Source organism: Tachyglossus aculeatus, chromosome 8 (assembly GCF_015852505.1).
Source record: "Tachyglossus aculeatus isolate mTacAcu1 chromosome 8, mTacAcu1.pri, whole genome shotgun sequence".
Lineage (NCBI taxonomy): Eukaryota > Metazoa > Chordata > Mammalia > Monotremata > Tachyglossidae > Tachyglossus > Tachyglossus aculeatus.
Window position 1 is genome coordinate 13,689,677 of NC_052073.1, and position 13,795 is coordinate 13,703,471.

Here is a 13,795-nt window from a genome sequence, read left to right on the forward strand (position 1 = left end):
TCTCCTTCTTACTTAGATTGTGAGGCCTGTGTGGGACAGTGACTGTGTCTGACCTGATCATCTTATATTTTCCCCAGCATTTAGTACAGTGACACAGAGTAAGCGCTTAGATATAGTATTACTATTACTGTTTTTTTAAGCATTTAAAACTGGGGAAAACCAGCGAACGGAGGGCTAAGGTGGTGGATGTAAGCCATACCAGTAGTCAGGGGGAGGAAGAGGAGGATGGAGAGGACAGGAATGTGGAAAACATTTCAAGAGGGTGGTAAACTCATAAGCATTTTTTTCTCACAGCATAAACCCCTCAGCCAACTCTAGCTCTTATGAACTAATTAATACCCATCCTCAACACTCTCGTATACATCTTTGTTCAATTATACATTGAATCATTTACTTTGAATACTTTCTGTTAAGTATGTTTAAGTCTCGCTCCCCCATTGGAACATAAGTTTCTATGGGCAGGGAATGTGTCACTCACTTCTTTGTACTTTACAACTTCTTAGAATAGTTAGTACATGGCACTAAATGGGATATTCTCTTCATGATCTGCATGGGAGAACATGGACCCGGAGACATTAGGCACCTTGCTCGAAGCCATACAGCATGTCAGTGGCAGAACTGAGAATTCATTCATTCAATCGTATTTATTGAGCACTTACTGTGTGCAAAGCACTGTACTAAGTGCTTACCTTCCCTCCATAATTACTACTTAGACTATCTTCAAATGGGATTTTCAAAAGAAAAAATTAATAAAACTTTGCTCCTCCAGAAGAGCTTACACACTTCTGGAATAATGTGATTTCTTAAAGTTAAGTTCCCATTTTGAATAACTTATCAATCATGCAGAAGCAAACATTCCATGATAGGACCTACAAACTCCTGCCTGCTGTGTGACCTTGGGCAAGTCACTCACCTCATCTGTGCCTTCATTGTCTCATCTGTAAAATGAGGATAAAATATCTGTTCGTCCTCCCTCTTAGACTGTTAGTCCCGTGTGGGACAGGGACTGTATCTGATCTGATTATCTAGTATCTGTGCCAGTATAAGGCACATAATAATTGCATAACAAATACCACAATAACACATTATTATTATTATTATACTATTACTGTTATAGCAGTTGTAGCTCTGACCACTTTGGCATTTTCAACAAGGACTGCAGGTAGCAGCTCTTTCTTCTTGTAACTCAGAACAAGAAAAGGCTCAGGTAAGTAGCTACTCATTTTAACCTTTCCTTAGAAGAACTTGTTTGCATTTAAAAAGAGTGGCTGCTAACATATGGTCATTTTCATTTATTCTTCTGCTTCCTTGGTAGCAAGTCTCCACTTTCCTGGAGTTCAAGATTTGAGGGGGCTTGAGAGCAAGTCATGACACACAAACAGAATCAAAAGGTCCTGGCCTCTGGTGGCCACCTCTAATGGCAAATCAGCATTTGCCATTAACAGGAAAGTGTACATTTACACTTGTTATAGAACATTCCAGTGAGTGTTCATAGTTAGCTTAAAAAGCAAGCTGCCCTTCTTATATAATCCTACCCTCTGTCAAGCTAATTGGAAATGCTATTTGGCATATAGTAATAAAGTCCCTAAATGGCTCAGCAAGCCATGCTACCAGTGATCCACTCTGAACACCATTAGAGGCCTCAATGAAGACATTTTGGGAGATTTCCTCAGGAAGTCTCTTTCCACAAACACTATAGCAACATTTCAGTCCTGGTAGGCATCTCAGTAAATGTGTTTATGCGGTTGTCCTTTTTGTCTTCTATATTTATTTTGGGCTTAATATGCTTCCATCATTGGACATTTAAGTTTCTTTCGGTCTTTTTATTTCCGTAGGTGCCAATTTTTCCTTCTGAGGACAGTGGTGCTGAAGGGGAGGGGTTCCTAGAGGTGGGTGCAAATGGCAGCCGGAGAGGTAGCTTCTGGAGACAAGCGGAGGGTAGGAGTCTGGACTGGACTGAGGGACAAATTCCCAGGCCAGATTCTCCCCACCCACCAAGCACAGGCCAGTCAAACTGGCCTTGGCCAAATTTGGAACAAGCTTGGAGGCTACAGCAGGTTTGAGCCAAGAAATGAGTGCCTGGGTGTCACCCCCACACCCAGATTGTTAAACTTGCCTTATGATGAGCATTTACTACCACAATTAATCACAATGTCTCCGGTCTTTGTGGGCAGGGAATGTGTCTGTTATATTGTTATACTGTAATAATAATAATAATAATAATTTTGGTATTTGTTAAGCGCTTACTATGTGCAAAGCACTGTTCTAAGTGCTGGGGAGGATACAAGGAGAACAGATTGTCCCATGTGGGGCTCACAATCTTAATCCCCATTTTACAGATGAGGTAACTGAGGCACAGAGAAGTTAAGTGACTTGCCCAAAGTCACACAGCTGACAAGTGGCAGAGCAGGGATTTAAACCCATGACCTCTGACTCCCAAACCTGTGCTCTTTCCACTGAGCCACGCTGCTTCTCTACTGTACTCTTCCAAGCACTTAGAACAGTGCTCTGCACACAGTAAGCATTCAATAAATACAATTTGATTGACTGAACTCCAAAAAAATTCATTTTAGAGAATCACATACTGCTTCCATCTCCTAGAAGATGGCTTTTCTCCTCTCATTTTTCAGTTACAACAGACTTTAAAATGTGTTGCATTATGCTCAGCATTTAGAACCAAGATTGTTTTTCATGCCTCTTTAAAGAAATCGCTGATGATGCCATAGGAAAACCTTGAAAAAGCCTTAGTGGGAAAGATGTCTGCCTCTCTTTTGTTGTCAGCTTCATTTCACTGTATTTAAAGACAATTATGCAAAACACCATCACTTTGTTTCCTAGCAGGATGCAGGGACTCATCGTTTTATTTCCCACCTGCTGAGATGTTCTTCAGCTGTGACTTTGGAACAGGTTAGTGTATTGAAAAATGGCAGTGGGTGGAACACCTTAAAGTAGTAAACTTCAGAGAACCACCAGTATTGCTTTTCACAGGACAAAGAAGAACATATTCATTTATTCAATCGTATTTATTGAGCACTTACTGTGTGCAGGGCACTGTACTACATGCTTGGAAAGTACAATTTAGCATCAGAGACAATCCCTACCCAACAACCGGCTCCCAGCCTAGAACACATGGTTTGAGATCAGTGAATCAAAGTTGCTGTCATCGGACAGAGGAGATAGGAAGAAAGAGACACAGAAAGGCAGAAATAAAACGATTTTTTTCAGAAAACATGACACTCTAACATAGCCTATTTCTATCTGTTATTCATACGTCGCCCCTGATGAATGTGTCAGAGCCTTATTAACAAAGGCAACTAATGAGTCAGATTCAGAATTAATTTGCGGAAAATTTAAGAGACTGCAATTGCATATGTGTCTATCTGGCGCTGTTACCCCTTAAAACACTGAATTTTCCTGCATCACCTAACATTCGGGGGGCTCGGGTTCCTCTGGAGACAAACCAGGCAGAGGGAGAGCCAACATTACCACCTCCTGGAAAAATGATGAACAGCAGAAGTTCGACTCTACTCAATTGCGAAGACTCCACTCTTCTCAATTGCAAAGACTCCAGAAAAGTTGAAAAGGGGTTAGGGAAAGAAGTCCACAACCATGGTGTCTCCAAGCTATTGCTGGTCATCATCATCATCATCAATCGTATTTATTGAGCGCTTACTATGTGCAGAGCACTGTACTAAGCGCTTGGGAAATACAAATTGGCAACACATAGAGACAGTCCCTACCCAACAGTGGGCTCACAGTATAAAAGGGATATGTACAAGTAAAATAAATAAATAAATAAATAAAGTAACAAATATGTACAAACATATATACATATATACAGGTATACGTATATACAGGTAGACATGGATGTGGGGAGGGAGGGCATTCCAGGCCAGGGGGAGGATGTTGGCCAGGGGTCGATGGCTGGACAGGCAAGAATGAGGCACAGTGAGGAGGTTAGCGGCAGAGTAGCGGAGGGTGCGGGCTGGGCTGTAGAAGGAAAGAAGGGAGGTGAGGTAGGAGGGGGCGAGGTGATGGAGAGCCTTGAAGCCGAGAGTGAGGGGTTTTTGCCTGATTAGTAAAACCTCACATATATTCTGGTCCTCCTCCTCTCCAGGGTGAAACCTGGCATCTCTCCACTCTGTGTGAAATGAGGACAGTTGCATTCTACCTTAATCAGATCAAATTAGGGCAGGTGATAACCCCTGCAGGCAACATAATTATGAAAAATGTTTGTGTTCAATACAAATTGTTATTCCATCCTTACAACCTAATCGGCCGTCATATTTAACCGGTGATTCACGGTGCATCAATATACATTCTCTCTTTATCCCCTGTGGATGGTCCACAGCAAACCTACCTTATACCCTTTGGAATAGTAGTAGTAGTAGCAGCGCCACTTGGATTTGTAACCCTTATTTACCCCCTCCTCAAACGGCACATGTCCATATCCATAATTGATATATTTACATTAATGTCCATCTCCCCCTCTAGACTGTAAGTTCCTTATGGATAGCAAGCATCTCTACCAACTCTGTTCTCCCCCTCTAGCCTGTAAGTTCCTTATGGATAGGAAGCATTTCTACCAACTCTGTTATACCGTACTCTGTTAGAAGCAGCGAGGCTCAGAGGAAAGAGCACGGGCTTTGGAGTCAGAGGTCATGGGTTCAAGTCCTGGCTCTGCCAATTGTCAGTTGTGTGACTTTGGGCAAGGCATTTCACTTCTCTGGGCCTCAGTTCTCTTATCTGTAAAATGGGGATTAAGACTGTGAGCCCCCCGTGGGACAACTGGACCACTTTGTAACCTCCCTAGTGCTTAGAACAGTGCTTTGCACATAGTAAGCGCTTAATAAATGCCATCATTATTATTATTACTATTATTACTGCTAGTCCACAGCAAACCTACCTTCTACCCTTTGGAATAGTAGTAGTAGCAGCGCCACTTGGATTTGTAACCCTTATTCACCCCATCCTCAAACAGCACTTATGTCCACATCTATAATTAATATGTTTACATTAATGTCTGTGTCCCCCTCTGGACTGTAAGCTCCTTATGGATAGGAAGTGTTTCTACCAACTCTGTTCTGACTGTAAGATCCTGTGGATAGGAAACATTTCTACCAACTCTGTTATATTGTACTCTCCCAAGTGCTTAGTACAGTGGTCTGCACACAGTGAGCATTCAAATATTATTGATTGATTGGTAATAATACTTATTAGCACTTACTGTAAGCAGTGTCCTCTACTGAGCACTGAGAGGACACACAGGTGGGAATAGAACTCGATCCCTGTCCGTCGCGGGGCTCACTATCTAAGAAATGGCATATGAAACACTTGGAATTTTCAAAGCTATCTACTATTTATTTTATGAAGTCTAACCTTCCTGTCCTAATTAAGTGGGACTCCCACTATGATTAACATATGCTGATCTTTCAGATGGGAAAGCTGAGGCACAAGAAGATTGAAGAGACTTGCCTAATGTGATGTAATCAGTTTGGTCTCTAAAATTAAAGGCCGGTTCTCTTGCAAATGAATTAAAGTAGATTAAAGGACATTTACCCCTCTCAGGGTTGCACCTGGAGAGTTTCCAGTACTCTACCAGTCTTGGCTACTGGAGGGAGAGTCAAGGAGAGGCCTACCCATTCCATTCCTACCTTGGGCAGTGATTAGCGAGTGGAAGGGAATCTGCTACAAGTCAAAACTCACCTGTGCTGGGCAGCAGCAGCATGGGGGAGACTCAAGTTTACGGTGTAGAAGAAGGCAATGGTAAACCAATTCGTATTTTTACCAAGAAAACTCTAGGGATACACTACCAGAAGGACTGCAAACGGAGAGTGGGATGTTCTGGGAAAGATGGCAATGAAATGGGAGAGAGTTGAGGGCGGAGACTCAAGTTTACTGCATGGAAGGAAGCAATGGTAAACCACTTCCATATTTTTACCAAGAAAACTCTATGGATCCACTACCAGCATGATTGCAGATGGAGAGCAGGGCGTCCTGGGAGAGATGTTTCCTGGTATCGCTATGGGTCGGCAATGACTCAACGGCATAAGGCAAGACAAGACAAAGGAAGTTTGCAAAATGCTTTCAAGATGGGTGAGAGTGAAGGTACAACACAAAAGGTTATCTCAACACCTCAAAAAATCAAAATAACTTGGAGGAGAACTGTGCCCTGGAATTTTGAAAATGGTCCTGGGATTTCTGGATTCTAGTGAGTTAAGGAGCCAGGAGAGTTTGGGTGAGATTTGTAGCTGCGTAGCCGTATGATGAGGAACATCTGTGATTAGCAGTATCACTTGCAAGGGTACTTAATGGTTGCCTTTTGTGTGTCATGCAATGCAAAAGGTATTTGAGACATATAGAAAATGAGTAAAAGATGTGACCTTTGCCTTCGAAGACTACAATCAGTCAGCAAAACAAGGAACAGTCTTTTTGTGCATATGGTTTGGTAGCAACTGTAATCTCCTCCTCAGCTTTTTCAGCCACACTCAAACCCATTGGTAAGCTTCATTGTCAGTAGCGTCCACCTGTAATACAGCTACATCACACACACACACACACCCCACTCTCTCTCTCTCTCTCTCTCTCTCTCTCTCTCTCTCTCTCTCTCTCTCTCTCTCTCTCTCTCTCTTGGATTTGGTTTTAAAGCTTCCAGAATGCTGATTTAGATGTATTTTATAGTCAGCACTCTAGAAAATATTCCATTGCCAATAAGGTATTTTTTTTAGTTTCCATATAAACAACGATTGAGCAACTAATTACCATTCTGGCTCCTTTCCTAATGCCCAGGAATGATTCACCAATCAGTTTAACTCGTGACCAGCTCATAGGTATATTTCTGATGATTGTCTTAGTCTTAAAATTTGTTACAAAAAAGCCTTCCAAAAACACCAATGTTTGTATAAAAGAAAGAGTTGCACTGTGCATGCTGATGGAAATAAAGAAAAAAAAAATGCAGGCTATGGCTGCTCCAGCATCCTACGGTGTAGTATCCGGCATCCAAAAAATTCCAGTGTAATAGGGAAGACCTCGTTCTGCATCCCAGGGAGGTTCATTCTCCAAAGGAGAAGATTCCTGTCAGCTCATTATGGGCAGAGAAGGTTTCCTCAAATTCTGTTATATTGTACTCTCCTGAGCACTTAGTACAGTGCTCTGCACATAGTAAGCGTTCAATAAATACTGTTGATTGATTGATTTCAGATGAACAGATGCCAGAATTGTGGGTGGGGCAGCTCTTGTACTCTAGCACTGGGGAGCAATAAGGACCTGCCCTGAGACAGAACAAGGACCATTTCAATCAGTAAGTCGGCATCAGTAAGTCAGTCAATCATATTTATTGAGCACTTACTGTGTGCAGAGCACTATACTAAGTCCTTGGAGAGTACAACAGACAGATTCCTTGCACACAGTGAGCTTACAGACTAGAGGGGGAGACAGACATTAATATGAATACAACTTCAGATATGTACATAGTGGTGTCGGTGGAAGGCGGGGGAATGGATAAAGGGAGCAAGTCAGGGCAACGAAGAAGGGAGTGGGAGAAGAGGAAAAGAGGGCTTAGTCAGGAAAAGCCTCTTGGAGGCCTTCCATATTAATAATGTTATTTGTTAAGCACTTACTATGTGCCAAGGACTGTACTAACCACCGGGTCACTTACAATATAATCAGGTGGGACCCAGTCCCTTCCCCACATTAGGTTCACAGTCTAACTAGGGGGGAGTAGGATTTAATCCCCATTTTACAGATGAGGAAACTGAGTCACAGAGAAGTTTAAGCGACTTGCCCAAGGTCACACTGCAGACAAGTGGCAGGTCCTCTGACACCCAGGACCATGTCCTTTCCACTAGGCAACCAACAAACTAGTGAACCAGCATTCCAACTGTGGAACTTTGTCCAACCTGATTAACTTGTATCTGCCTAGTGCTTAGAAAAGTGCTTGACACATTGTGAAGGCTTAACAAGTAACATTTAAAAATAAAAACCTTTTCTGTTCTTTCCCATAATACAGCATGGGAGAAAGAACAATCCCCTGGTCAGGAAGAGTGTGTGTGTTTATGAGAGAGAAAGACAGAGAGCGAGGGTGTGTGGGTGTTTTCCCCATCGAAGATCCCTAGGCTACTCCACAACAGCAATATGGTCACTTTGATCCAGGGTTTAATGAATCCTCTTTGTCCTGTCTGACATTTTCTCCAACCCCACCAGAGTAAAGCAGGACAGGGCAGAGGACAGCAGGATCAATAATATCATTCAGCCTGTGGCTTGTGGTATTTTTTCTAGAAGGGCACGCTGTAAGATTACCACTGGTCTCCTAACTGCTGAGTCTAAGCATTTCAAAACATCAGAAATAAAGCCCATTTTATCTTCCCCCATCCCCCACCCCTCTGCCCTACCTAATCCATCTCCTGAAAACAGAAGTAGGAGGAATTTCCAGAAACCCTATTAGAGTAGCTGTGAAGGCAACTTGTTTTTCTGGTTTGGGGAGTAAAACTGCCATCCAACAACAAATCAAGCACTAAGGAATGAACTGGATAACTCACTCCCAGTTAACTGCAGAGCTGCAGCAGAAGAACTTCCAGCCGGGAGACTTGATCCAACTGGTCCCTGGCTCCTCAGGGCTCTGAAGGGCTGGTGCTTGTGGGTTGGGGCCCTCCCAGATCAGGCTGCTGCAGTAGAGGCTGTTTATGTGTCTATATAATAATGACGGCGTTTGTTAAGCGCTTACTATGTGCGAAGCACTGATCTAAGTGCTGGGGTGGAGACAAGGTGACCAGGTTGTCCCAAGTGGGGCTCACAGTCTTAATCCCCATTTTACATATGAGGTAACTGAGGCACAGAGGAATTAAGTGACTTGCCCAAAGTCACACAGCTGACAAGCGGCGGAGCCGAGATTAGAACCCATGACCTCTGACTCCCAATCCGGTGCTCTTTCCACTGAGCCATGCTGCTTCTCAAGTCTATATCAAGCTAATCAAATGCAACACGATGTTACTCGTTACTAACTTCAGCCTCTTTTTACAGCTCTGTGTGAGGAACGCAATGGATGAATCAATCAATCAGTCAATCGACGGTATTTATTGAGCATGAAGGGCTGGAAGCCGGGATCAGAAACACTTCCAATCCATTGGAAACTCTTCCATCCCAACAGTCCACGGGCGTTATTGAAGGCCTCGGAGAACATTAGGCAGGAAGTGTTGTGGGCTCCACACTGAACACTTGAGGCACAGGCCTTAGCGGGAATGCAAGTGATCATGAATTGTTTTGCAGAGTTAATGAGAATAAGGACTGACAATAAATCTAAAGACAATTAAAATTTTGAACTGGCCCAAACCCAGAGATTTTCCACTTCATGCTGTCACTAAATTCAGCTCTCTAAGCAGTACACTTGATGATATCTATAACCCTATTTTCTAATGTAACTTTTACCTTTGTATCCAAATACATAAAGTAATCTTTCTTCTATGAATTTGGCAGTTATTAATCAGTGAAGGTATAAGTTGAGGCTCTCCCTGCAGAGACCAATCAATCACCTTTGCCTAGCTCTACAAAATATACAAAGCAAAGGGGTTTAACTTTTGCCATAATCCTTGAGAAAAAGAATTCAGTTCCACAAAAATTTGACTTGCTTCTTCCAGAAAGGAAGTTAATTACCATCTCAGGCTTTCCTTATTACATTCCTGGCACATAATTAATTATCTGTGATAATGCCAAATTATTCACCCACTGTCATACCTATGCAGGTCACAGCCACTCATTCACAGATGCTGTCACATTATTAAAATGATTAACATCATTACATTTTTTACAGATTCTCAGTCTCGATATATTACAGTTAAGTTTAAAACGGAAAAGAATATTAAAATTCTGTGATAATGGATCCAGGCACCGCTGTGTATTTGTTATGCCTTTGGCTGTGCCCATTCCTGCAAGTGTTACAGATAATTCAGGTATAAAAAAAGGATCTTTTCGTTGCTACTTGTAATAATAAATGGTGATATTTGTTAGGCACTTACTGTGCGACAACCATTGCCAAGTTCTGGCATAGGCACCATATAAGCAGAACAGATACAGTCCCTGCCCCACGTGGGGCTCGCGGGCTAAGTAGGAGGGAGAACAAGCTTGAATCCCATTTTACACATAAGGAAACTGAAGCCCAGAGAAGTTAAGTGATTTGCCGAAAATCACACAGCAGCTCAGTGGTGGAACCAGAACTAGAACCCAGGCCTTTCAACTTTTAGACCTGTGCTCCTTCCACTAAGCCAGACTGTTTCTTGCTTAATTCATGCCAACGTGCAATTTTAGGACTCAATTATCTGTACAATCTGTATGATTAAACCCATACTAACTTTCCAGATTGATTTTCTATTTACCTGGTAATGAAATACTCTGAACCTTATGAAATTCAATAAAACTTCAAAAGGAAAGCTTTTTGGAATATGTCTTTGGTAATCTGAGAAGTTCATCGTTTTTATCAATTCGGTTTGAAGAGTTTTTCTGCTTACCGGGTTCTAAGAGCATCCCCAAAAGCAAGCTCCTTGAATGCGGGGGATCGTGTCTACCAAATCGATTGTAAGCACTCTACCAAGTGCTTAGCACAGTGCTCTGTACACAATAAGCGCTCACACAAATTACGATGAATCTCTTTTTTAGAATCAGCAATGCACTTAAGGCTGACGACTAAATGCCGGTGAGGCCCTTCTGCTGTGAAAAGGAGGATATTTTTTCTTTCTTTTTTTCCCACTGGCCCGAAGACCACGTCCTTACAGTCAAGAGCCGGAGTGGCGGGACTATGGGGCAGCTTCCCTGCGTGCCCACCCGAGCCCCACCGCCCTACCCGAATCCTGCTCAAGCTCTCAGCAGGGGTAGACACACAGCTGGTGTCTGGCCGGCTACCAGGTAAACTGCAATCCAGAGCCCAAACAGGCAGGGAAAGAATAAAAAGGGTCTGCTTTCTCATATCGGAATGGCCTCACGAGCACTTACTCTTTTATCAGTGTATCTTAAAGGGCTGTTTCAAAATGCTTTCACCTCTGCTTCCAACAGACACACTTGTGGATTGCCCCTCACCCCTAAGGCCTTCATTCTTGCTCTAGGAATGAAAGATTCCTCTTCCCACACCTTTGGAACATAGAGACATTCCAGAATCCTGGCTTCAAATGCTAGAACTCTGATAAAATCCTTCAGAGGCAGAGAAGCAGTGTGGCCTGGTGGAACAAGCACGGGACTGGGAATCAGGAGACCTGGGTTACGATACTTGTTCTGCTACTTGCCTGCTGAGTAGCCTTGGGCATGTCATTTGACTTCTCTGTGCCTCTCTTTCCTCATCTATAAAATGGGGATGAAATACCTGTTCTCCCTTCCCCTTAGATTGGGAGTCCCATGTAGGACTGGGACTGTATCTGATCTGATTTTTTTGTATCTACCCCAGTGCTTAGCGTAGTGCATTGCAATATGGCCTGGTGGGCCTGGGTGTCAGAACCTGGGTTCTAATTCCGACTCTGCCACTTTTCTGTGACCTTGGGCAAATCACTTAACTTCTCTTTGCCTCGGTTTCTTCTTTTATAAAATGGGGATTAAATCATCTTCCCTCAGATTTAGAATGTGAGCCCCCTGTGGGATTGGGACTCTGTCCAACCTGATTATCTTGTATCTACCCCAGTGCTTAAAACAGTGCTTCGCACAGAATAAATGCTTAGCAAATATTAAAAAAACCAAACACCTCTATTATTATTGGACGGAGAGGATCATCATTAAGCTACTACTTAAAGCATTAACACTGACAACTCTTCCGGTTATTGATTTACTTTCTGCTTCAGCCATGACATCACAACTCTTAACTACTCCTAGATTTTTTTTCAGAGGATTCTACATGGGGGCAAGGTAGGCTGTTGGATTTTCTTCTGTTTTAAAAGAGAAAGAACACTGAGCCAGCTTCTCTTAGCCCCAGATTGACTTGCCAATAGTAAATCAGACCCCTTTGGAAGTTTCCAGAATCCAAGATCCCGATTTTGTCGGGTATTATTCTAGGAATATCTTTTCACTGTGTTTAAAATCAGCATAAATAGAAATGTGCTGCAGTCATTAGGTTATTGCTTGAGGATCTAGGGAGCTGGAAAGAATGAATGTTGCTCCTTGGTGTGTCTCACAGGTATTGGGATGGAAAAAGCAAAAGCGATTGTGCATTGTGTAAAAATTGAGGGAGTTCTTTTCCTCTCGCTGCTTCAAATAAAGCCTCCATGTGTTTTTCTCATTCTCCCATTGCATCCTTAAAGTGGAACTATTTAAGAATCCAAGGTAACCGGCAATGAAAACGTTGTTGCCGTAGAGCTCATAGTACATCTCTCTGACCCAGCTTGGGTTTCATCACCTAGATGTTTTCCTCTGGGATCTCAGGAAAGCATCAACAGAATCAAGGATGAATTAAACTTTAATGAAGTGGGCAACAATGTATTTTATGTGAGAGGAAAGCAATTGTTCTTCACGAAGCCTTTTGTTATCTGGGTCTCATCATTATGATTCATTTCAGGTTTCTTGGGCAGTAATCATGGCAACAGTCTAGTGCATCTGGAAGTCTGGAAAAATCCTAAAAATGAGAATTAAATAAAGCTGCAGGATAAGGTAAAATAAGAATCCCATGCCAGAGAAACTTAAGCAGCTTCATGTCTGCTCTTGATATTGAAAGCTTCTCACCTCCAAAGAAGACGAGGGCACACTGCTTTAGTGAGTGCAAACAATGTTCTGCTTAAACAGCTTCCTGAACTATTAAAGCCTATCCTATGTGTATCACCCACTATGCGAAGGAGTGTTTCCTCACATTTGCTTTGAACCTGCTGTCTTCATGCTTCATGGCTGCTGAAAAACAATTTTGTTTTTGCCCTTAATGGTTTTGCAGACTTTAATCCTGTTGTCTCGGAGCCTTCATTGTTCTATACTGCAGAGTTCTAATCTTTTTAGTCTTTCCTCATATGAAAATCGGTCCTTCTCACTGACCATCTTAGCGCCTATCTTTTTACCTTTGCCAACTCTAATGTGTCTTTTCTAAAATACAGAAATAGGAATCCCCTCCTGGTGTTTACTCCAAGTTGTTCTGTTTTTGTATTCCCTTCCTGATGATACTCTTAGAATTCAGCAAAGCAATAATGTTGCCAATGGACAGAATGGGGCACGATATTGTATCTATAAAACCAGGACCAATAACAGACCACCTGTATTTAGGATCATCAGTGGGAGGAATGGACCCAGAAATTCCACGTGGGATTCCATTAATAATAAATAATAATGATGACATTTATTAAGCGCTTACTATGTGCACGCTTACTATTTCTAAGCGCTGGGTGGATACGAGGTGATCAGGTTGTCCCACGTGGGGCTCACAGTCTTAATCCCCATTTTACAAATGAGGGAACTGAGGCACAGAGAAGTGAAGTGACTGGCCCAAAGTCACACAGCCGACAATTGGCGGAGCTGGGATTTGAACCCATGACCTCTGACTCCAAAGCCTGTGCTCTTTCCACTGAGCCACGCTGCTTCTCAACATTAATAACGTTGTAGGAGCCCCAGACATCACGTATAGGCAGCACTCACAAACAGGCGAGACGAACAAGCCGGATTTAATTTGACATATAGACAGAAACGAACGCAGGATAGAGAGGGAGAGGTTTACAAGGTAACTACAGCTCCTGAAGGGTTTTAATACCGAATAACAGCCCGCCCTCCTAGAAATCAGCCTTAATCAGATGGCCATGTGCACTGAAGCCTGGACTACTTAAGAAATCCCTGAGTTTAAACTGAACTCATC

The 13,795-nt window shown here is 42.6% G+C and overlaps 1 non-coding gene across 1 annotated transcript; it reads left to right on the forward strand.

Annotated features, from left to right (window-relative positions):
- The first annotated feature begins 5,558 nt into the window (after positions 1 to 5,558).
- LOC119931912 lies at positions 5,559 to 5,696 on the forward strand. The gene has a single exon (XR_005452214.1). It is a non-coding gene; the product is annotated as a small nucleolar RNA SNORA7 (small nucleolar RNA).
- The last annotated feature ends 8,099 nt before the right edge of the window (positions 5,697 to 13,795 follow it).